The sequence below is a fragment of the Pristiophorus japonicus genome, unplaced genomic scaffold (assembly GCF_044704955.1).
Source record: "Pristiophorus japonicus isolate sPriJap1 unplaced genomic scaffold, sPriJap1.hap1 HAP1_SCAFFOLD_236, whole genome shotgun sequence".
NCBI lineage: Eukaryota > Metazoa > Chordata > Chondrichthyes > Pristiophoridae > Pristiophorus > Pristiophorus japonicus.
The window spans coordinates 80245-106385 of NW_027252079.1; the positions used below are offsets into that span (position 1 = coordinate 80245).

The 26141-nt window shown below is 45.1% G+C and overlaps 1 protein-coding gene across 8 annotated transcripts in view; it reads left to right on the plus strand.

The window, feature by feature from the left end:
• The window catches only part of LOC139245792 (zinc finger protein 239-like), a 43411-nt gene that overhangs the window by 15061 nt on the left and 2209 nt on the right, over window positions 1-26141 (plus strand). For 4 of the 8 annotated variants that reach the window (XM_070871301.1, XM_070871305.1, XM_070871303.1 and 1 more), the window contains 3 exons: window positions 2411-2462; window positions 8737-9327; window positions 11631-11734. The gene's annotated coding sequence lies outside the window, so the exon portion shown is untranslated. Of the gene's footprint in view, window positions 1-2410; window positions 2463-8736; window positions 9328-11630; window positions 11819-20137; window positions 20356-26141 lie in introns of those variants that run through there. The other 4 variants (XM_070871304.1, XM_070871306.1, XM_070871308.1 and 1 more) reach the window with 3 other exon arrangements.

The window sequence follows — 26141 nt, forward strand, 5'->3', positions numbered from 1 at the left end:
TTTCATCCGCTAATGGACCAACATTTACTTTAGCCACTCTTTTCCTTTTTATATACCTGTAGAAACTCTTGCTATCTGTTTTTCTATTTCGTGCTAGTTTACTTTCATAACATATCTTCCCTTTCTTAATCATTTTTTGTCATTCTTTGCTGGCTTTTAAAAGCTTCCCAATCTTCTGTCCTCCCAGTAGTTTGGGCCACTTTGTATGCCCTTGTTTTTAATTGGATACCATCCTTTATTTCTTTAGTTAGCCACGGATGGCTATCTTTTCTTTTGCACCCTTTCCTCCTCACTGGAATATATTTTTCTTGAGAGTTGTGAAATATTTCCTTAAATGTACACCACTGTTCATCAACCGTCTTACACTTTAATCTATTTTCCCAGTCCACTTTAGCCAACTCTGCCCTCATACCTTTGTAATCTCCTTTATTTAAGCTTCGTACGCTGGTTTGAGATCCAACTTTCTCGCTCTCCATCTGAATTTGAAATTCAATCATGCTTTGCTCACTCATTCCAAGGGGATCCTTTACTAGGAGATTGTTTATTAATCCTGTCTCATTACACAGGACCAGATCGAAGATAGCTAGTACTTCAGAGGAGGAGAGGGAGAGGAAACCAATGATTGTAGAATTAAACCCAGCAAAAGTCAGCATGATCAGGGGAGGGAGAGGGAGGGGAACCAGTGAGTGTAGAACTGAATCCAGCCAGAGTCAGTACCTTCAGGGGAGGAGAGGGAGGGGAACAAGTGAGTGTAGAACTGAACCCAGCCAGAGTCAGCACCTACAGGGGAGGAGAGGGAAAGGAACCAGTGAGTGCGGACTTGAACTCAGCCAGATCCAGCTTATTCAGGGGAGTAGAGGGAGGGGAACCAGTGAGTGTTGAACTTAATCCAGCCAGAGTCAGCACCTTCAGGGGAGGGGAACCAGTGAGTGCAGAACTGAACCCAGCCAGAGTCAGCACCTTCAGGGGAGGAGAGGGAGGGGAACCAGTAAGTGCAGAACTGAACCCAGCCAGAGTCAGCACCTTCAGGGGAGGAGAGGGAGGGGAACCAGTGAGTGTAGAACTGAACCCAGCCAGAATTGGTGGTGAAAACTGGGAGGAGAAACAGTCTAGAGACGTGCGATGGGTTTGGATTTCAGCACAGCAGGAGGGACAATGTGTGGAACAGGGATTTACAGCTTTGTAAGAACAAGAGAGGAAAGAATGTTCCATGGAAACTAGGTTTGTGTAGGGATACAAAGGAGGCTTCTCTCCTTCAATGTGGACTAACTGATATAGTTAATCGACACCTGCCCATCAGTTGGGGTAAAAGGAGGTTTCTCTTCCTCTGGGTGGATTAACTGATATAATTAATCGACACCTCGCCCAGCTCCCACTGTATATAAACCACGGAAGTAAACAAACGAAACCTCAGGTTTACCGGTTTTTTTACGAGCAACACACGGGAAGGTTCAGCCTAAAACCTGCAAAATACAAGAGGTTTCAAGTACAATTTATACAGGTTTTGGAGAGGAGCACCCTCCGACAAAATCCTCGATAGGTCTAATTCTATCAGCGAAGTTACATTGATTTGTCGACTCTTATCAAACTGTGAGTGGTATATGCAATTGCCCATCTTCTATGGTGTTGTTCCATGACTTGCACTTTGCCACAGTATAATAAACGCCTAAACTGGCTTCCTTATCTCTTCCTCAGAGACTTCTGATCAACAACTGCTGAGTTTGCTGTTTAAGTATTAGAGGTTATGGATTCAGTTTAATGCGTTATACATTTGTGCTATACCTACATAAGCAAGTGTTACATACATAGGCAATTATATAGACGCTCCTAATACTGATAAGTTCACTACCTTCAGCATAATACTGACCACCTATTTGCAACTCTTACAATTTATCCCTTACAATTCCCCCCCCTAATGGCCCTTGGCTATATGCCCAAGATAGGCCATTTCCCAATTAATACCTCACGGGTGAGCTTTCAGGGTTGTCCATTCACTTGGGTAGCGCTACTTCCCGAGCTGCAGGATGTACCTGTTGGCTTTCCCATCAAGGTTATACTAAGTAAGTCCTTTCTGCCGGACTGTTTGATTTCTCTTTATTCAATGTTTTAACTATAGTACGGGCTCAGGCCTGCCTCTTCCGTCAGTTGCACCTTTTTACAGGATAATACTAACAAGATGAGTTCCCTTGCACTACAACCAGTACATTTAGTCCAGCATAGTTCGTGTATAAGTCCTTTTTACCCAACATTATCTCAGTGTTCGAATTATGCCCCGCCTGGGCGATCCTCTGTTTCTTCTATCTTTCCTCCACTTGGGATCTTCTCTATTCTGCCGAATTTCTGCCCCGCCTGGGGTATCCTCTATGTTGTCAAATGGTGTCCAATTCAGTCGAGTTTGTTCCTCTTTCAGTTCGAGTGTCGGTTTTCCTTGTGGCCCGATGGCCTTCGCATAACCTGTTCAGGTAAGGTCCATCATCGTCCCATCGATCTTTCCTCCTTAAGCTCAGGGGTTATAATAAACCCGTTTATATTTAGTAATCCTGTATTAGGGGGTTGATTTTTATAACAATCATCTATGCTGAGACTTTTAGTCCTGTTCTCTTCAGTTACATTTCTGGTTTGTCATGGTACCGCACGCAAGTTTGATTTCTTATTTCTCCTGCATTGTTTGGTATAGAGGACCTCCCTTTGTCAAATCATACTGTGGTATAGATAATACAAAACCTATTATATTTAAATGTCCGGTTACACATCAGGCCTTTGGGACCCAAGCATGACTGTTTCTACGCACCTCGCAGGCATGAGTCATGTTTTTGTCCAAGGTCCAGTTGGTAAATACATCAAGTGTTATCCAATCCGGCACCTTTCCATTCTGAAGCTGCTCTAGGTTATTTGTATTCCATACGCTGTACATACTAGTTCTGTCTGTATGGTTTTACTTAAGTTCCGTTCTGCTCTATTCATCGAATGTATAGTTCTGGCGTGGTCTCACAATGTGTGGGCCACTTGTAATAATTCCCTTTCTGCGCCATTACCCAGTTGTGCCTGTATCTTTTCATTATCCTCATCCCTTTCCAGCAATCCCTGTAAGGTGTGCGTTGGAGCGTTAACTCTATTATCTATCGTGTGTAGGTCTGTAGTGTTTACCGTTGTAACTCCCGCCATGTATCCCAAAGTGTATCTTAGCCTTGGTCTGCCTTATCAATCCCCCTTTTGCCCCAGCGTTCATAGTTGGACACGTTTGTGGCACTGGGGGTGTGATAGTCGGGGCCCTGGTAGTGCTCACTGTTGCTAAAGTAGTGGGTGGGGCCGTGTTGGTGGGTCTATCTCGGGAGATATCCCTCCACCACCATTCATAGATGTTGAGTAAAATCTGCACCCCCTTCCCCCGGGTGCAATATCTCTGTCCCTCCTGATTATAAAACATATCCTGGTCCTAACCCTAACCCTAACCCTAACCCTAACCCTAACCCTAACCCTAACCCTAACCCTAACCCTAACCCTAACCCTAACCCTAACCCTAACCCTAACCCACTAATTATTGGTCCCGTATTACTGGCCCATCCCCAATGTTGTTTCGTTTTCTTGTTACGTTGTTTTATGCCCGTTATTTAAGTCTACTGTTGGTCCATCCGTCACCATCAGTTTTTTTAAATTCTTTTTAAACTAATGTCACCCAAGTCCCTGTAATACAGGCCTTGCCGTCCCTCAGCCTGTTGTCCTTGATATGAGGCAGCGTTACCCCATGTTGTTTCCACGAGCACTAGAGTCCGACAAAAAAACAATATTTCCTGGTCGTCACCGGTTAGTTAGTGACCATGCTTTTTTAACTGGGTCCAGTGTTTCCATTTGCCGATGCCCCTTCTAACTACCATAACTTACCATTATTACCCGATAGGGTCTGGTCCATTTGGGTGCCAGCCTGGACCTCTCTGGGGTAATCACCTGACTGCCTATTTGGGGTGTTGGACCTTCAGTTCCTTCGTGTCGTTCTCCAAGTTCTTGATTTGCTAATCTCTAGCCTGTGTCTTTAAATCATGTAACTGTTTACAGAGTTCCATTACAAATTTCCGTATCCTGTCTCTATTAGTTCAAAGGGTGTCAGTCCTGTCATCCAACTAGGGGTTGCCTTGAGCTTCATTAGTACTCAGGGTATCCTGTCTACCCATCCCTATCCAGTCTCTGATATGGGGTATTTGTGCCTGATCCCTAGTAAAGCGCAGGCCTGTTTCATTATCTTCCCTGTGAAGTATGTACCTTGATTTAAGTCTACTGTAGTGACATTATTTCTTCTGCTAGGATCCTGGCCATGGTTCCTGCTGAACAATTTCTAGTGGTGAAAGCCTCTACCCACTTCGTAAACTGGTCTATTACTTCTAGGCAGTATGTCTTCCCTTTGTTGCTGGGTAACAGTCCAGTTAAATCTATCTGCAAGTTTTCCCAGGGTCCTTTCGATCGGGGCTGATGCCCCATTCTGACCTTTACTTTCCCCCCGGGTTGTATTTTGTGCATATCACGCACCTTCTACAGTGGTCCTCTATCTCTCTACCCATTTCCTTCCACCACCGGCATCTGGACATCGAGCTTATCATGTTGGTTCTACCTGTATGGACATACCCATGGTATAAATTTAATAGTCTCCCCTGGATGCATTCCGGGGCCACCACATTCCCATTATTTCTTCCATATCCTGTCAGTCTCTTGTTGGGCCCCTCTGCTTCCACCCCTCCTTTTCCTGTGGAGTGGCTTCTCCCTGTGCCTTAAGCATGTTTACTTCCTCAGGCCTGATTGTACATGCTCCAACTTGGGCTTCCCCGGCCAGTGTACCTGTCTCTGCCACTGCTTCATCTGCCCATGTGTTCCCCTGTTGATGTTGATCACACACTCTTTGGGTAGGAGGGAGGCTTCCACTAAGTGTTTAACAATCGGCCCTCCTCCTGAGATCATGTATCCCCGTCTGCTCCTGGCTATCATATAATCATGCACTACTCCAAAAGCATATCGAGTGTCTGTATAGATGTTTATTCCATTTCCCCTAGCCAGCCTCAGAGCTTCAGTGAGAGCCACTAATTCAGCCACTTGAGCTGATTGACCCCCTTCAAACCGTCCTTCACTTTTGACCTGTTTGCTGCTATCTACCACGGCCCGTCCGTGGAGTCCCACATAGTGCCGAGACCCATCTACATATAGATCCATGTCTGCCTCCTCAAGCCTGACTACTTCCCTCGTCTTCTCCTGTCGGGCTACACTGCTGCTCCTTCCCCTGCGTAATGATCCATCCTGCAGGGTTGTTACAGCTGTCTTTTATTGTTACCGTCCCGTTGGGGGGTAAGAGCATGCTTCCCACCTTGCCCTTCGTGTGTCGGATACCAGATTTAGCCTTCCTGTGTTAAGCAATTCTACTAAGGTATGCTGGGTATGTGTCCCGACATTACTATGCCACTGGCCTGTGCCTGTCCCCATGTAATGATCCTTACTGTGGTGGGCATAGATGTGGAAGGGTCTATTCTGGTCGGGTAATCCCAGGCTGGAACACCTGTGAGAGCTTGTTTTAAACTTACAACCACAATTTCCTGATCTTTCTGCAGTAGTTGAATAACCCTAGTACCTGCCTGACCACTTTCACGGTTCCTGACCTGGGCATTGATTGAATTGCTTCCTTTCTGTCCTTGGGCATCTGTCTCTTCCCTTGTGATATTATGTATCCTAGATATGTTACTTCACTCCTTCCCACCTGCACCTTCCTAGGATTTATTTTTAATCCTGCACTCTGTACAGCTCCTAGCATTGTAGTTGCAGCTAATAGGTGTTGTTCTGTGCTGGAGGCAATAAGGATATCATCCACATACTGCAAAAGGGTGCTCCCTTCTTTGCCTGGAGTGGGCTTCGCCTTCCTGCACCTCTTCCCTTATTGCAGCTAAAACATCAGGCGAGCTGCGCGGGGGGTGTCTCCTCCCCCTTCATCTCTGCTGCTATCTTCTCCCTTTGTTTTGACTTTAACTCTTCTTCATGATCTGCCCATTCCAAAGTTTCATCGTAATCATCTCCTATCTTAAATACTAACATAATTATCTTTTGATGTGCCTCTCCTAGTCCATCTTTAAACATTTTCAAGAATGCTGCATCATTTTTGTTGGGGTCATCAAGCCCCAGAGTGGTTTTTGTATTCAATCCACTTTTGTTCCCTGTCCTCCCCTACCCTTTCACCTGCCTTTTGTCACTGTATTCTACTCTAATCTTTTGTCAGAATTCTGTATTTCTACTATTTTGCTTTAGGAGTTGGTAACTTATTCAATAGAATTTGTCTCTCCAGTGGGCTGAGGGGTACCACCTGTATGGTAATGTGAGCTGCTCTATGTCCGTTGGTGGGAATGGTGGTAATGCGTATCGGTGCCACTGATAAATAGCCATTATCATGTGCCGGGGGCCACTTTACTCCGGTCTGCTTTACTGTTAGGTTATGTTTGTGGATTACACTTGCCCACCGTGGGGTACATTGGCTCTATTACCATAGATGATAGTGCGTGCACAGCCATTGCACCATCAGTCTGGTCCTGTCTTTATCTCTTCTAGCTTATTGATCTTAGCTTCTAATTCTTGAATTTGTTTTGTTTCAGTATCTATCTGTCCTCTGTAACAGGGAAGTATTATTACATAGGCTTTCTTCGTTTTATTTTTATTCTGACTATCCCACCATTTCCTCTATCTGTCAGATGAGTTTTTCTTTTATTAAGAAATCCAAATTAATAATATCCAGTATAACACAGCTGTCAATGGAAAGGGTTAACTCCTTTACAGGTTTGTAAGAAGCCCTGACGTCATTACGTGATTTCGCATAATCATCCAAAAAAATTTCCCCAAGTCTTTGCGCTTTCAAAACTTGCTTCGAAACTAGGAATCCGTTAAAACAGCAGAAATCATTCGTAAAGTTGTCATAATAAAACCATCTCATCGGGAAAGACAGCATTTTAGAGTAAACTCCAATTTCTCCAAACTTCCAATTCAAATACCTGCCAAAGATTTTTTCATTGATTTAAAATGAGATTATACATTTTTAATAGCTATTTTGTTTACTGAAATCCAATTTTCACACAAGCTATATACATTCCAGCATTTCACTGAGCAAATCTTGTGTTTTATTTCTCTCGGCACAAAATCTAAACTTCCGTGCTGGTTCCATCTTTTTTAAGAATTCTTTCATTCCCAGTTTTTTTCCTTCCTTTGCTGAATTTGCATAACTTAGATTTTTTTTTTCCTTTTGAATCCGAACGTAATAATTTTTTGATGACCTTCCTCTAGTCCATAGTTAAACATCATTGTTTCTCTTTCTTGGCACAAAACTTCTGTGTCGGGTTTAACTCGTAAGTTTTTGTATTTAAACCAATATCTTTTTCACAGCCAATTTAAATCTCCTTTCTTCAAATTAGGTTTTGTATTTTGATGATCTTCCTCCAGTCCATTTTCCTCAACATCTTTGTTTCTCTTTTCAGTAGCTGTAGCTTTCAAGGTCATATTTTTATCTTTTGATAAAAAGACGCTGTCCTTTGTAAATTCAATGTGTTTTTTCTTTTCTTTTATTAATTTTCCATTTTTCTCAGCTAGCATTTTATCCCATTGGCCAGTTTTCCTAGGATCCTGGGGTCCCACCCCACTTTTTAGGTTGTATTCCTTCTTTGTTTGCACGATCAATACCGGCTTCTCCGTGTTATTACCATGTCACGCTTCGGGACATTCACCTTATTTTTCCTCTAACGATCGCTGGGGTCCTCTCCCCCTTAGGTTGTATTCCTTCTTTTTCAGGCAATACACCTATTCCCGACCTTGGTTTTTGTCCTTCTGTGGTTCGCTATAACTTGTTCTACAGATTGCGCCTTCTAATTCTTTATACAGATTACCTCCTTCCCCGTCAATGCTGCAGCTGCAGGTGATACACAATCATACTCACTGCCATTCAGCTGTCACATCATCCAGGTCAGAGGGTCTATATCCTGCCGACTACGCCAAATGTAGGGGGACAAAGGAGGCTTCTCTCCTTCTAAGGTGGATTAACTGATATAGTTAATCGACACCTGCCCGTCAGTTGGGGTAAAAGGAGGCTTCTTTCCCTCAAGGTGGATTAACTGATAGAGTTAATCGACACCTCGCCCAGCTCCCACTGTATAACGACCACAAAGTAAACAAACGAAACCTCAGGTTTACCGGTTTTATTATGAGCAATGCACGGGAAGGTTCAGCCTAAAACCTGCGAAATACAAGAGGTTTCAAGTACAATTTATACAGGTTTTGGAGAGGAGCACCCTCCGACAAAATCCTCGATAGGTCTAATTCTATCAGCAAAGTTACATTGATTTGTCGACTCTTATCAAACTGTCTCTGAGTGGTATATGCAATTCCCATCTTCTATGGTGTTGTTCCATGACTTGCACTTTGCCACAGTATAATAGACGCCTAAACTGGCTTCCTTATCTCTTCCTCAGAGACTTCTGATCAACAACTGCTGAGTTTGCTGTTTAAGTATTAAAGGTTACGGATTCAGTTTAATTTGTTATACATTTGTGCTATACCTACATAAGCAAGTGTTACATACATAGGCAATCCTAATACAGACAAGTTCACTACCTTCAGCATAATTCTGACCACCTATTTGCAACTCTTGCAATTTATCCCTTACAGTTTGTCGATTCTGAATTTCTGTCTTGTGCTTACAGTGATGAGTTTTGTTGGTTCCTTTTACAGAGTATTAGAAGGGGAGATTTTCAGACAGGAAACACAAACCAAACATCACGTCAAGATCTGACGGAATCAATCTTTTCATCAGGACCTGAATATCATCGGCCTTTGAAAGTGGAAGGAGAAATATTTATTTGTTCTGCCTGTGGGAAAAGATTCCAAACGTCACTGTAACTGGAAAAGCACCGAGATACACACACACACACGAGTGAGAGTGTTCCAGTGCACTGCCTGTGGAAAGAGCTTTAATCAGTTACACAGCCTGAAAAAACATCGCACAAAAACGTGTTGTGTGTGTGGACGAGGCTTCAACTGATCGTCCCACCATGGAGAGTCACACGGATAACCCCACCATTTAGAAACCGTGGGAATGTGGTGACTGTAGGAAGGTACTCAGATAACCGTCTGCGCTGGAAATTCATCGACACAATCACACTGGGGAGAGGCCGTTCACCTGCTCAGAGTATGGGAGGGGATTCACTTGGTCTTCTTCCGGCTGAGACACCGAGTTCACAAGTGACTGCAGGGGTTGGAATCTGCTGTTATTGCTGCTGTTAATCACATCCCGACTGAATCATGTTCATTCTGACAGTTGAGGTTTGTTTCTGATGATGATAACCCTATAACTGGGCTGGACTTTAATATTCTGGATATATTGCTGATTGTGTTCTCGGGGTTGCAGTATCCATTTAAGAAACGCTGTGTGTTATCTTTCCCCTTAATTCAGCAACTCTCAACAGAAATTTAGTTTTCAATAAAATTATGAACTTTTACTACAATGCTAAATTGATCTTTGTTCAAAATCTACAATAGTGTCAAAGTTGCTACTGAAAGAGCTTGCTGGCAATTCTTACTGACTTGCACATTACACACAGTGGCCCCTCCATTATCCACCAGAAAGAAGGGGAATGGGAATTGGTGGGGAATCCGTGTCCCTAAATGTTGCCCTTCCCGTCTGGTGTAGCAATCCCCTCAGTACGGGAATGGAGACAAGGCCGGACCAAAACTGTGCGCAGTACTCCAGGTGTGGTCTTGCCTACTTTTATACTCCATTCCCCTTGCAATAAAGGTCAGCATTCCATTTGCCTTCCTGATTACTTGCTGTACCTGCATGCCAACGTTTTGAGTTTCATGCACCAAGATTCCCCAGATCCCTCTACTGCCGCATTTTGTAATTGTCCCATTTAAATAATAATTTCCTTTTTTTTTTCCGACCAAAGGGGGTAACCTGACATTTTACCACATTATAACCCATCTGCCAGATTTTTGCCCACTCACTGAGCCTATCTATATCCCTTTGTAGATTCTTTGCATCCTCCTCACAACTTGCTTTCCCACCTACCTTTGTATCATCAGCAAATTTAGCTGCATTACACTCGGTCCCTTCATCCAAGTCATTAATATAAAATGAAATAGTTGAGGCCCCAGCACTGATCCCTGCAGCACCCCACTAGTTACAGTTTGCCAATCTGAAAATGATCCATTGATCCCGACTCTCTATTTTCTGTTAGTTAGCCAATCCTCTCTATCCATGCTGATATATTACCTCCAACCCCATGAACTTTTATCTTGTATAGTAACCTTTTATGTGGCATTTTATCGAATGCTTTCTGGAAATCCAAATATATGACATCAACTGGTTCTCCTTTATTCACTCTGCTTGTTACATCCTCAAACAACTCCTGCAAATTTGTCAAACATGATTTCCCTTTTATAAAACCACGCTGACTCTGCTTGACTGAAATATGATTTTCTAAATGTCCTGCTACGACTACAACATAATGATGGACTCCAGTATTTTCCCAATGACAGATGACTGGTCTATAGTTTCCTGCCTTCTGACTCCCTCCTTTCTTGAATAGGGGTGTTACATTTGCAGTTTTCCAGTCCGCTCGGACCTCTCCAGAATTCGGGGAATTTTGCTAGATTACAACCAATGCTGTCACTATCTCTGCAGCCATTTCTTTTAAGACCCTAGGATGCATGCCATCAGGTCCAGGAGACTTGTCCACCTTTTGTCCCATTAGTTTGCTTAGTACCTTATCTCTAGTGATAGTGATCTGTTTTAAGTCTACTTCCCCCATCCCCCCTCCCAAATAGCCCCTTGATTATCAACTGTTGGGATGTTTTTAGTGTCCTCTACCGTAAAGACTGATACAAAATATTTGTTCAAAATCTCTGCCATTTCCATGTTTCCCATTAATTCTCCAATCTCCCCCTCTAAGGGACCAACGTTTACTTTAGCTACTTGTTTCCTTTTTATATACCTGTAGAAGCTCTTACTGTCTTTATATTTCATATGCTATCTTTTCTGTCTTTATCATTTTTTTTTTAAGTCGTCCTTTGCTGGTTTATAGAAATTTCCCAATCCACTGTCCTTCACAACATTGTATGCCTTTTTTTTCAATTTGATACCATTCTTTACTTCCTTAGTTAGCCAGGGATGGTTCATCCTTCTCTTAGCATCTTTATCTCTCCCTTGAATAAATCTTTGCTGTGATTATGAAATATCTCCTTAAATATTTGCCACTGCATTTCTACAGTCTTACCCTTTAACATATTTTCCCAGTCCATAAAACTGCCCTGTTTGGTCCCATCGGTTTTTGTGCCAGTGCTTTCAATCTTTAAAACAGTTGCTGCAATATCACTCATTACAGACCCTTATTTGACCCTTAATTTATCATGAACTCTCTTACCTGCAGGAAACAGAACTTGTATTTTAAAAGAGAACTGAACTCGTGTATCCTTATGTCTGAGATTGAGAGGGGCTGTCTGGGTAGATGCTGAGGCTGTTTTTTCCCTGGTAGGAGAGTTTAGAACTAGGAGTCATATAAAGCCCGAAATTAGCCAGCCTAATGCACGTTTTAATGCGTTTTTTTTTCACGTTTTCATCTACGCAGCGTGGAGGTCCCGAACTGCGGGAGACCATCAGCGGCAGGTCGGGGCCATAAAAGGAGCGGCGAGTGACGGCCCAGGGAGCAGTATGGAGACATGCCACTACAAGGTACAGCACGAGCTGGTGCAGGAGGGCAACAGCAGCGAAGAGTGACGTCAGCAAGGTCCAGGATGGTGATTGGCGCATGGGCAGGTACAGCAGGAGCGATGAGATCAGGGCGAAGGAGCGGCGAGAGACTGGAGGGATGTGATCGGAGCCCAGGGGAGGCATGAGTTTGGGGCCAGGGGCCCAGGGGCAGCACGGGCCAGCCCACACTGCGATATGGGTGCGGACTGGGTCCATGCAGCAGAGCAGGTCTCCGGTTGTCTTGAGTAATCCTTGCCACTGGACCAAGACCTAGCTCTGTCAAGCCCATGTGGTGGTTGGTGTGCAATGGCCACCACACGTTAAAAAAAATCCACGCACAGGACTCTTCCACCCTTGAGGATGTAGTTCGGGTTCTTCTTTCGAAACACCTGTGAACTGCTTTTTTTTGGGGCGTGGAAGCAAGTCATCCTCGTTTTGAGGGACCACTTGTGAGTTAACGTCTAGTAACTTACCATCAGTCGAATCAGTGAGTGTCAGCAGATTTCCACTGTGCTGGGCATCACAGCCTCAAACCCTGCCCTCAAATGATATCCAGACACTTCCCAGTTGAGGTCACTGGATCGGTACGAAGAGCAGGCTGATTTTTACTTGTATTTAGCCCAGTGATACTGAGGACAATTATAACCGCTGAACTGCTGCCTTGGCTGAGATTAGCTCACGGCCCAGATCAAGGATCGAACTTGGGACCTTCCCAGTCAGTACTGCAGTGTTCTAAAATTTGGGGCGTTGGGGGAGGGGTGGAACAGAATATTTTGAGACAAGTTTTACTCCACCTTTAAATGAAACCTTCATTACACTGCACAATTCTGAAGTCTTTCCAAATTATACAAGCATGTTAAATGGACCATCAAACACAGTGAGACATTTTAGAAAGGCTCAAGTCACTGAAATAGACAGCTTTACAATCACTGCACAGTACAGAACATAAGAACATAAGAATTAGAAACAGGAGTAGGCCATCTAGCCCCTCGAGCCTGCTCCGCCATTCAACAAGATCATGGCTGATCTGGCCGTGGACTCAGCTCCACTTGCCCGCCCGCTCCCCAGAACCCTTAATTCCCTTATTGGTTAAAAATCTATCACTGACTTGAATAGATTCAATGAGCTAGCCTCAACTGCTTCCTTGGGCAGAGAATTCCACAGATTCACAACCCTCTGGGAGAAGAAATTCCTTCTCAACTCGGTTGTAAATTGGCTCCCCCGTATTTTGAGGCTGTGCCCCCTACTTCTAGTCTCCCCGACCAGTGGAAACAACCTCTCTGCCTCTATCCTGTCGATCCCTTTCATTATTCTAAATGTTTCTATAAGATCACCCCTCATCCTTCTGAACTCCAACGAGTAAAGACCCAGTCTACTCAATCTATCATCATAAGGTAACCCCCTCATCTCCGGAATCAGCCTAGTGAATCATCTCTGTACCCCCTCCAAAGCTAGTATATACTTCCTTAAGTAAGGTGACCAAAACTGCACGCAGTACTCCAGGTGCGGCCTCACCCAACACCCTGTACAGCTGCAGAAGGATCTCCCTGCTTTTGTACTCCATCCCTCTCGCAATGAAGGCCAACATTCCATTCGCCTTCCTGATTACCTGTTGCACCTACAAACTAACTTTTTGGGATTCATGCACAAGGACCCCCAGGTCCCTCTGCACCGCAGCATGTTGTAATTTCTCCCCATTCAAATAATATTCCCTTTTACTGTTTTTTTTTCCCCAAGGTGGATGACCTCACACTTTCTGACATTGTATTCCATCTGCCAAACCTCAGCCCATACGCTTAACCTATCTAAATCTCTTTGCAGCCTCTCTGTGTCCTCTACACAACCCGCTTTCCCACTAATCTTTGTGTCATCTGCAAATTTTGTTACACTACACTCTGTCCCCTCTTCCAGGTCATCTATGCATATTGTAAACAGTTGTGGTCCCAGCACCGATCCCTGTGGCACACCACTAACCACCGATTTCCAACCCGAAAAGGACCCATTTATCCCGACTCTCTGCTTTCTGTTAGCCAGCCAATTCTCTATCCATGCTAATACATTTTCACTGACTCCGCGTACCTTTATCTTCTGCAGTAACCTTTTGTGTAGCACCTTATCGAATGCCTTTTGAAAATTGAAATACACCACATCCATCGGTACACCTCTATCCACCATGCTCGTTATATCCTCAAAGAATTCCAGTAAATTAGTTAAACATGATTTTCCCCTTCATGAATCCATGCTGCGTCTACTTGATTGCACTATTCCTATCTAGATGTCCCGCTATTTCTTCCTCAATGATAGTTTCAAGCATTTTCCCCACTAAACTAACCGGCCTATAGTTATCTGCCTTTTGTCTGCCCCCTTTTTTAAACAGAGGCGTTACATTAGCTGCTTTCCAATCCGCTGGTACCTCCCCAGAGTCCAGAAAATTTTGGTAGATTATAACGAATGCATCTGCTATAACTTCCGCCATCTCTTTTAATACCCTGGGATGCATTTCATCAGGACCAGGGGACTTTTCTACCTTGAGTCCCATTAGCCTGTCCAGCACTACCCCACTAGTGACAATGATTATCTCAAGGTCCTCCCTTCCCACATTCCAAGACTGGGAATTAAACATACAGGGGTATCTGACAATTCGGAAAGATAGACAAGAAGGGGAAAGGAGGTGGGGTAGCTCTGTTAATAAAGGATGATATCAGTACAGTTGTGATAGACGATATTGGCTCTAATGAACAAAATGTTGAATCATTGTGGGAGGAGATTAGAGATAGTAAGGGGAAAAAGTCACTGGTGGGCGTAGTTTATTGGCCCCCAAATAATAACTTCACGGTGGGGTGGGCAATAATCAAGGGAATAATGGAGGCATGTGAAAAAGGAACGGCAGTAGTCATGGGGGATTTTACATATCGATTGGTCAAATCAAATTGCACGGGGTAGCCTGGAGGAGGAATTCATAGAATGCATACAGGATTGTTTCTTAGAACAATATGTTACAGAATCTACAAGGGAGCAAGCTATCTTAGACCTGGTCCTGTGTAATGAGACAGAAATAATAAACTATCTCCGAGTAAAAGATCCTCTCGGAATGAGTGATCACAGTATGGTTGAATTTGTAATACAGATTGAGGGTGAGGAAGTAGTGTCTCAAACGAGCGTACTATGCTTAAACAAAGGGGACTACAGTGGGGTGAGGGCAGAGTTGGCTAAAGTAGACTGGAAACACGGACTAAACGGTGGCACAATTGAGGAACAGTGGAGGACTTTTAAGGAGCTCTTTCATAGTGCTCAACAAAAATATATTCCAGTGAAAAAGAAGGGCAGTAAGAGAAGGGATAACCAGCCGTGGATAACCAAGGAAATAAAGGAGAGTATCAAATTAAAAACCAATGCGTATAGGGTGGCCAAGGTTAGTGGGAAACTAGAAGATTGGGAAAATTTTAAACGACAGCAAAGAATGACTAAGAAAGCAATAAAGAAAGGGAAGATAGATTACGAAGGTAAACTTGCGCAAAACATAAAAACGGATAGTAAAAGCTTTTACAGATAGATAAAACGGAAAAGAGTGACTAAAGTAAATGTTGGTTCCTTAGAAGATGAGAAGGGGGATTTAATAATGGGAAATGTGAAAATGGCTGAGACCTTAAACAATTATTTTGCTTCGGTCTTCACAGTGGAAGATAGAGAAACCATGCCAGAAATTGCTGGTCACAGGAATGTGGGAAGGGAGGACCTTGAGACAATCACTATCACTAGGGGAGTAGTGCTGGACAGGCTAATGGGACTCAAGGTAGACAAGGCCCCTGGTCCTGATGAAATGCATCCCAGGGTATTAAGAGATGGTGGAAGTTATAGCAGATGCATTCGTTATAATCTACCAAAATTCTCTGGACTCTGGGGAGGTACCAGCGGATTGGAAAGCAGCTAATGTAACGCCTCTGTTTAAAAAAGGGTCAGACAAAAGGCAGGTAACTGTAGGCCAGTTAGTTTAACATCTGTAGTGGGGAAAATGCTTGAAACTATCATTAAGGAAGAAATAGCGGGACATCTAGATAGGAATAGTGCAATCAAGTAGACGCAGCATGGATTCATGAAGGGGAAATCATGTTTAACTAATTTACTGGAATTCTTTGAGGATATAACGAGCATGGTGGATAGAGGTGTACCGATGGATGTGGTGTATTTCAATTTTCAAAAGGCATTCGATAAGGTGCTACACAAAAGGTTACTGCAGAAGATAAAGGTACGCGGAGTCAGTGAAAATGTATTAGCATGGATAGAGAATTGGCTGGCTAACAGAAAGCAGAGAGTCGGGATAAATGGGTCCTTTTCGGGTTGGAAATCGGTGGTTAGTGGTGTGCCACAGGGATCGGTGCTGGGACCACAACTGTTTACAATATGCATAGATGACCTGGAAGAGGGGACAGAGTGTAGTGTAACAAAATTTGCAGATGACACAAAGATTAGTGGGAAAGCGGGTTGTGTAGAGGACACAGAGAGGCTGCAACGCGATTGAGATAGGTTAAGCGAATGGGCTAAGGTCTGGCAGATGGAATACAATGTCGGAAAATGTGAGCTCCTCCACCTTGGGGGAAAAAAAACAGTAAAAGGGAATATTATTTGAATGGGGAGAAATTACAACATGCTGAGTGCAAAGGGACCTGAGGGTCCTTGTGCATGAATCCCAAAAAGTTAGTTTGTAGGTGCAACAGGTAATCAGGAAGACGAATGGAATGTTGGCCTTCATTGCGAGAGGGATGGAGTACAAAAGCAACTGTACAGGGTGTAGGTGAGGCCGCACCTGGAGCACTGCGTGCAGTTTTGGTCACCTTACTTAAGGAAGGATATACTAGCTTTGGAGGGGGTACAGAGACGATTCACTGGGCTGATGAGGGGGTTACCTTAAGATGATAGATTGAGTAGACTGGGTCTTTACTCGTTGGAGTTCAGAAGGATGAGGGGTGATCTTATAGGAACATTTAGAATAATGAAAGGGATAGACAAGATAGAGGCAGAGAGGTTGTTTCCACTGGTCGGGGAGACTAGAACTAGGGGGCACAGCCTCAAAATACGGGGGAGCCAGTTTAAAACCGAGTTGAGAAGGAATTGCTTCTCCCAGAGGGTTGTGAATCTGTGGAATTCTCTGCCCAAGGAAGCAGTTGAGGCTAGCTCATTGAATCTATTCAAGTCAGTGATAGATTTTTAACCAATAAGGGAATTAAGGGTCTGGGGAGCGGGCGGGCAAGTGGAGCTGAGTCCACGGCCAGATCAGCCATGATCTTGTTGAATGGCGGAGCAGGCTCGAGGGGCTCGATGGCCTACTCCTGTTCCTAATTCTTATGTTCTTATGAATTGGAGAGTAGGAGTGAAGGAGGTGTATGTTGAGAGGGAGTTGGAGAGTAGAGGTAAAGGAGGTGTATGTAGAGAGGGAGTTGGAGAGGAGGGGTGAAGGAGGTGTATGTAGAGAGGAAGTTGGAGAGTAGGGGTGAAGGTGTATGTAGAGGGAGTTGGTGAGTAGGGGTGAAGGAGGTATTGAGTGATGGGGACTTGCTGCCCATTAATCACCTTTGTTGAGCTGTGATGGGGTTTATTTTCCCTTTAAAATGTTTAGAATTGTTTATTTCAATGAAGTTAGATGCGGGGCTACAGTTACTTGCGGGCACTAGGCTGTTACTGGTGAATTAATGTGGGGTGTGTTAATTGGGAATAGATTTGAGTGGGCTCATTCTGTACTGACTGCATTGCTGAGCTGCGGATTTGCCCTCAATCCCAGTGATGAGGTGCTTTTGACAATAAATCCAGGGACCACTTACATTGTGACACCAAATCCAGGGACCACTTACATTGTGATACCAAATCCAGGGACCACTTACATTGTGACACCAAATCCAGGGACCACTTATACTGTGACACTAAATCCTTGGACCACTTACATGGAAGCACCAAATCCACTGAAACTACAAATTTACATAGGATATATGGCACGGAATCGGGCCATTTGAAATAACCAGTCCATGCCAGCATCTATGCTCTACTCAGGAATTAGAGAGCCTCAGTGTGGGGAATGCTCATGGTGGTGAAACCAGCTCGAGTGAGGGCAAAAATTGAGTAATGGATGAAGATATGGCAGTGGAATCACATGGCGACTGATGGGGCCTGGTACAAGAACATAATAAATAGGAGCAGGAATCGGCCACCTGGCCCCTCGAGCCTGCTCTGCTATTCAATAAGATCATGGCTGATCTGATCATGGACTCAGCTCCACTTCCCTGCCCGCTCTCCATAACCCTTTATTCCCTTCACTCAAAAATCTGTCTATCTCCACCTTAAATATATTCAATGACCTAGGCTCCACAGCTCTCTGGGCAGAGAATTCCACAGATTTACAACCCTCTGATAGAAGAAATTCCTCCTCATCTCAGTTTTAAATGGGCGGCCCCTTATTCTGAGACTATGCCCCCTAGTTTTAGTTTCCCCGATGAGTGGAAATATCCTCTCTCTATCCATATTGTCGAACCCCCTCATTATCCTCTATGTCTCAATAAGATCACCTCTCATTCTTCTGAACTCCAATGAGTATCGGCCCAACCTACTCAACCTATCTTCATAAGTCAACCCCCTCATCTCTGGAATCAACCTAGTGAACTTTGTCTGAACTGCCTCCAATGCAAGTGTATTCCTTCCTTAAATACAAGACCAAAACTGTACACAGTACTCTAGGTTTGGCCTCACCAATACCCTGTACATTTGTAACAGGACTTCTCTGCGTTTATATTCTAACCCCCTTGCAATAAAGGCCAACATTCCATTTGCCTTCCTGATCACTTGCTGTATCTGCATACTAACGTTTTGTGTTTCATGCACAAGGACCCCCAGATTCCTCTGTACTGCAGCACTTTGCAATTTTTCTCCATTTAAATTATAATTTGCTTTTCTATTTTTTCTGCCAATTTGGTGAGAAGTTATTGTCAGAAGCACTTTTCAGACAGGCTGATAATCAGCTGTAACCAGCACAACAAATGTATCCATCTATTCTTGTTCCAAAATCCCAAAATCTAATGTCCCTAATTAAATGTTCGGTGAGATTTGTCGAGATGCGTAAGAAGGGAGGAAATGAGGCTTGCAGGAATGAAGGTTCCTTGAATGAACAGTTTATGAGGCTGTTTTATGACTCGTCTGCATGAGGTTAAAAGCATGAAATGGAAAATGGCACGTCCACTGACACTTATATTGTCAATAATGCTTTCTAAGTTAATCACTATCTCCTAAGCCTCCATCATCTCATCATATACAATCCCTTGAAATCGAGGAAGACTTACTTACACTCTAAAAGTGAGTTCTCAGGTGACTGTACAGTCTGATCTGGTAATTGCAGTTGCTGTCACAGGTGAGACAGACAGTCGTTGAAGGAAAGGGTGGGTGGGATGGTTTGCCACATGCTCCTTCCATTGCCTGTGCTTGTTTTCTGCATGCTCGGCGACAAGACTCAAGGTGTTCAGCGCCCTCCTTGATGCTCTTCCTCCACTTATGGTGATCTTGGGCCAGGGATGCCCAGCTGCCTAATATCCTATTGACTATCCCAACCACTAAGCCCATTTCTAACAAATAACTGCAACCACTAACGCTACCGCCAGCCCCTAACCAAGAATTGTTGACAGGGATCAGTGGAGGATCTAAAGACCTGATAATGGAAGTATTTAAACAATTATCTTGATGCAAGAAATACTGCAAGGTATGTTACAAAGATCAGACATTTCAAAGACTATTACATGCAGTAATCACATTCAAAAAGCGTTAAACAATATACAAAATAATAGATTTTCGGTCTTAAGCAAGATAGTTCTTTCAATGGTTGGTTGAAAGGAACGTCAGATGAGTGTAAAGTGAGACACACCATGTTCAGTCTATGACACCCACAAGAACACTCAAACAGAAAAACCTTGGGATTTGAAGTGTTAAATGATGAACTGAGTGAGAAGTGAAGTAATCTAGAGTAAGAAAAGGCCCAAATTGGAACAGTCAGTAACAGAACATTAATTGGTCTCCTCTTATTATGGAGAAATCAAATGTTTAAAGCAAGCTGATTTATTCAATATTTATACACAACATCAATCGCCAGCTCGTGTATAGGGATTATTAAGATCATCATAAACAAACAATAACTGCCAGAATGAACATGGTTCACTGCCCAATGCAATGCCAGGAAATACTGTACTATTCACTCTTGCCCTTCAATGGCAGGGTATTTACCCAGCATGCCAGACGGGAGAGAATGTGCCGCACCCAGACTAGAGGAGTTCAGTGCGCAGGCGCGCATCCTGGTTGGGTTTGGAGCATGCGTGGTGCGTGTAATGGCGGAGGTCACACGCACGAAATGTGAATTCCGCAAAAGGGTTCATTTTCAGCGGAGCGGAGGGCAGTAATGGACCAGCGGCTAGCCGGGGATGCTTCATAAACAACTGCTGCCCGCCGCAAGCCCCGAATGATAACCGGAATATCGGCGGTTACAACTTCGAGGCTTTCCCCCGGTCACAGGCCCAGGCTAGCAGCGGCCATCTTGATGCAGGAAGGCAGATTCAGCGCTCCGCCATTTTGATTCGGTGGGTAGCACAGCGCATGCGTGGCCATCTTGGTGCAGGAACAAAGTGAGCGATGTCAGTCTCTGTTTCCAACCGGGTCTTCATGGGTGAAGTCCTGACACAGATATTTTATTCTCACTCTTCACACCACGGATTTCTCACCGTCTCTCCCAAAGGCGCTGCTTAGTGCCGACCTTACGGTTTATGTCTCACACAATTGTGAGGGATGGTTTTCTAGACCAATATGTCGAGGAACCAACTAGGGGGGAGGCCATCTTAGACTGGGTGTTGTGTAATGAGAGAGGATTAATTAACAATCTCATTGTGCGAGGCCCCTTGGGGAAGAGTGACCATAATATGGTGGAATTCTGCATTAGGATGGAGAATGAAACAGTTAATTCAAAGACCATGGTCCAGAACTTAAAGAAGGGTAACTTTGAAGGTATGAGGCATGAATTGGCTAGGATAGATTGGCGAATGATACTTAAGGGGTTGACTGTGGATGGGCAATGGCAGACATTTAGAGACCGCATGGATGAACTACAACAATTGCACATTCCTGTCTGGCGTAAAAATAAAAAAGGGAAGGTGGCTCAACCGTGGCTATCAAGGGAAATCAGGGATAGTATTAAAGCCAAGGAAGTGGCATACAAATTGTCCAGAAATAGCAGCGAACCCGGGGACTGGGAGAAATTTAGAACTCAGCAGAGGAGGACAAAGGGTTTGATTAGGGCAGGGAAAATGGAGTACGAGAAGAAGCTTGCAGGGAACATTAAGGCGGATTGCAAAAGTTTCTATAGGTATGTAAAGAGAAAAAGATTAGTAAAGACAAACGTAGGTCCCCTGCAGTCAGAATCAGGGGAAATCATAATGGGGAACAAAGAAATGGCAGACCAATTCAACAAGTACTTTGGTTCGGTATTCACTAAGGAGGACACACACAACCTTCCGGATATAAAAGGGGTCAGAGGGTCTAGTAAGGAGGAGGAACTGAGGGAAATCTTTATTAGTCGGGAAATTGTGTTGGGGAAATTGATGGGATTGAAGGCTGATAAATCCCCAGGGCCTGATGCACTGCATCGCAGAGTACTTAAGGAGGTGGCCTTGGAAATAGCGGATGCATTGACAGTCATTTTCCAACATTCCATTGACTCTGGATCAGTTCCTATCGAGTGGAGGGTAGCCAATGTAACCCCACTTTTTAAAAAAGGAGGGAGAGAGAAAACAGGGAATTATAGACCGGTCAGCCTGACCTCAGTAGTGGGTAAAATGATGGAATCAATTATTAAGGATGTCATAGCAGTGCATTTGGAAAATGGTGACATGATAGGTCCAAGTCAGCATGGATTTGTGAAAGGGAAATCATGCTTGACAAATCTTCTGGAATTTTTTGAGGATGTTTCCAGTAAAGTGGACAAAGGAGAACCAGTTGATGTGGTATATTTGGACTTTCAGAAGGCTTTCAACAAGGTCCCACACAAGAGATTAATGTGCAAAGTTAAAGCACATGGGATTGGGAGTAGTGTGCTGACGTGGATTGAGAACTGGTTGTCAGACAGGAAGCAAAGAGTTGGAGTAAATGGGTACTTTTCAGAATGGCAGGCAGTGACTAGTGGGGTTCTGTGCTGGGGCCCCAGCTGTTTACATTGTACATTAATGATTTAGACGAGGGGATTAAATGTAGTATCTCCAAATTTGCGGATGACACTAAGTTGGGTGGCAGTGTGACCTGCGAGGAGGATGCTATTAGGCTGCAGAGTGACTTGGATAGGTTAGGTGAGTGGGCAAATGCATGGCAGATGAAGTATAATGTGGATAAATGTGAGGTTATCCACTTTGGTGGTAAAAACAGAGAGACAGACTATTATCTGAATGGTGACAGATTAGGAAAAGGGGAGGTGCAACGAGACCTGGGTGTCATGGTACATCAGTCATTGAAGGTTGGCATGCAGGTACAGCAGGCGGTTAAGAAAGCAAATGGCATGTTGGCCTTCATAGCGAGGGGATTTGAGTACAGGGGCAGGGAGGTGTTGCTACAGTTGTACAGGGCCTTGGTGAGGCTACACCTGGAGTATTGTGTACAGTTTTGGTCTCCTAACTTGTGGAAAGACATTCTTGCTATTGAGGGAGTGCAGCGAAGATTCACCAGACTGATTCCCGGGATGGTGGGACTGACCTATCAAGAAAGACTGGATCAACTGGGCTTGTATTCACTGGAGTTCAGAAGAATGAGAGGGGACCTCATAGAAACGTTTAAAATTCTGACGGGTTTAGACAGGTTGGATGCAAGAAGAATGTTCCCAATGTTGGGGAAGTCCAGAACCAGGGGTCACAGTCTAAGGATAAGGGGTAAGCCATTTAGGACTGAGATGAGGAGAAACTTCTTCATCCAGAGAGTGGTGAACCTGTAGAATTCTCTACCACAGAAAGTAGTTGAGGCCAATTCACTAAATATATTCCAAAGGGAGTTAGATGAAGTCCTTACTACTCGGGGGATCAAGCAGGAAGGGGGTACTGAAGTTTCATGTTCAGCCATGAACTCATTGAATGGCGGTGCAGGCTAGAAGGGCTGAATGGCCTACTCCTGCACCTATTTTCTATGTTTCTATGTAACAAAGAAGCCCCAGAACTGTTTACTCCTTGGGTTAGAATCCCCATGTACAGTCCCAGAGTTGGAATTCCTATGTACAGTCCACGGTTGGAATCCCCATGTACAGTCCCAGGGTTAGAATCCCCATGTACAGTCCCAGGGTTAGAATCCCCAGGTACAGTCCCAGAGTTGGAATCCCCATGTACAGTCCCAGGGTTGGAATCCTGTGACTGTATACAGATGAAGAGAAAAATTGAGGCCTTGAATGTGAGTTTGGAAAAAAAATCATAGAAGCATGATTCAATTTATATACTAAACTATTTGAAATTAAATCAAATGTATTGTTGCAAATAACACATTACTTACATGCCAAATGGGAAGAAGTGATGTCTGGGCTGTGCGGGAGTGTTTGCGCCCAGTTACACAGCGTGTGTCTGGCTCTCCACTGCAAATGAGCTTCTTACGGTTTACAGTCTTATTGACACATCCAACTGACAGGATGGACGTCGCCCTTTAAACCGCATCAGAGAAATATCAGCATTTGATGTTTAGTTTTCTAAATCTTTATAAAACACTGGTTAGGCCTTAGCTGGAGTATTGTGTTCAAGTTTGGGCTCCAAACTTTCGGAATGATGCCAAGCTTTTCGAGAGGGTGCAGAAGGAACGGTGCCAGAGATGAGGGACTTCCATTATGTGGAGAGAGTGGTGAAGTTTTCTCCAGAGAGCAGGAAAGGGTAAAAGGAGATTTGATGGAAATGTACAAAATTATGAACAATTTAGACAGAATAAATATGGCGAAAGTGTTTCCAGTGGCATTAGGGTAGGTAACGAGAGGAGTCAGACTTCCGATGATTGGCAAAAAAATTAGAGGTTAGTTGTTACCCAGCGGATTTTTATGATCTGGAATGCACTGTCTGAAAGGGTGATGGAAGCAGATTCAATAGTAACTTTCAAAATGGAATTGGATAAATACTTGAAGGGAAAAATATACCGAGCCATGGGTAAAGAGCAGAGGAGTGAGACTCATTGAACAGCTCAACCAAATAGCCGACATAGACACGATAGGCCAAATGGCCTCCTGTGCTGTACCACTCCCAAACAATGGCGGATGATCTTACCCAGAGTGCTCCACCTGGGGGAATACGCTCTATCTTCATCAGCAGGGGGGCAGCGCATGGGAAGGGCTCGTCCCTGGAGAGCACCTCCCTGTGTGGAGCGGCTCCCGGGGACTGAACAGAGTGAGCGCGGCGTCGGCAACACCGAGTGTGGCTCTCAGGCCCTAGGCAACACCGAGTGCGATTCTCGGGGGCCCTAGGCAACACCGAGTGCGGCTCTCAGGTGCCGGGCAACACCGAGTGCGGCTCTCGGGCCCCGGGCAACACCGAGCGCGGCTCTCAGGCGCCGGGCAACACCGAGCGCGGCTCTCAGGCGCCGGGCAACACCGAGTGCGGCTCTCGGGCGCCGGGCAACACCGAGTGCGGCTCTCGGGCGCCGGACAACACCGAGTGCGGCTCTCGGGCGCCGGGCAACACTGAGTGCGGCTCTCGGGCCCCGGGCAATACCGAGTGCGGCTCTCGGGCCCCGGGCAACACCGAGTGCGGCTCTCGGGCCCCGGGCAACACCGAGTGCGGCTCTCGGGCCCCGGGCAACACCGAGTGCGGCTCTCGGGCCCCGGGCAACACCGAGTGCGGCTCTCAGGCCCCAGGTAACACCAGGTGCGGCTCTCGGGCCCCAGGCAACACCGAGTGCGGCTCTCAGGCCCCAGGCAACACCGAGTGCGGCTCTCGGGCCCCGGGCAACACCGAGTGCGGCTCCCGGGCCCCGGGCAACACCAGGTGCGGCTCTCGGGCCCCAGGCAACACCGAGTGTGGCTCTCAGGCCCCAGGCAACACCAAGTGTGGCTCTCAGGTCCCGGGCAACGCCAAGTGCGGTTTTTGTCAAGGTCCCACACAAGAGATCGGTGTGTAAAATTAAAGCACATGGTATTGGGGGTAATGTACTGACGTGGATAGAGAACTGGTTGGCAGACAGGAAGCAGAGAGTCGGGATAAACGGGTCCTTTTCAGAATGGCAGGCAGTGACTAGTGGGGTGCTGCAAGGCTCAGTGCTGGGACCCCAGCTATTTCCAACATGCATTAATGATTTGGATGAGGGAATTGAGTGTAATATCACCAAGTTTGCAGATGACACTAAGCTGGGTGGCAGTGTGAGCTGTGAGGAGGACGCGAAAAGGCTGCAGGGTGAATTGAACATTTTGGTGATTGGGCAAATGCGTGGCAGATGCAGTATAATGTGGATAAATGTGAAGTTATCCACATTGGTGGCAAAAATACGAAGGCAGAATATTATCTGAATGGCGGCAGATTAGGAAAAAGGGAGGTGCAATGAGACCTGGGTATCATGGTACATCAGTCATTGAAAGTTGGCAAGCAGGTTCAGCAGGTGTTGATGAAGGCAAATGGTAGGGGATTTGAGTATAGGAGCAGGGAGGTCTTACTGCAGTTGTACAAGGCCTTAGTGAGGCCTCACCTGAAATATTGTGTTCAGTTTTGGTCTCCTAATCTGAGGAAGGACGTTCTTGCTATTGAGGGAGTGCAGCGAAGGTTCACCAGACTGATTCCCGGGATGGCAGGACTGATATATGAGGAAAGACTGGATCGACTGGGGCTGTATTCACTGGAGTTTAGAAGGATGAGAGGGGATCTCATAGAAACATATAAAATTCTGACAGGGCTGGATAGGTTAGATGCAGGAAGAATGTTCCCAATGTTGGGGAAGTCCAGAACCAGGGGACATAGTCTAAGGATAAGGGGTAACCCATTTAGGACTGAGATGAGGAGAAACTTCTTCACTCAGAGAGTTGTTAACCTGTGGAATTCCCTACTGCAGAAAGTTGTTGATGCCAGTTCATTGGATATATTCAAGAGAGAGTTAGATATGGCCCTTACGGCTAAAGGAGAAAGCAGGAAAGGGGTACTGAGGTGAATGATCAACCATGATATTGAATGGTGGTGTAGGCTCGAAGGGCCGAATGGCCTACACCTGCACCTATTTTCTATGTTTCCATGTTTCTCGGGCCCCGAGCAACACCGAGTGCGGCTCTCAGGTCCCGGGCAACACTGAGTGCGGCTCTCGGGCCCCGGGCAACACCGAGTGCGGCTCTCGGGCCCCGGGCAACACCGAGTGCGGCTCTCGGGCCCCGGGCAACACCGAGTGC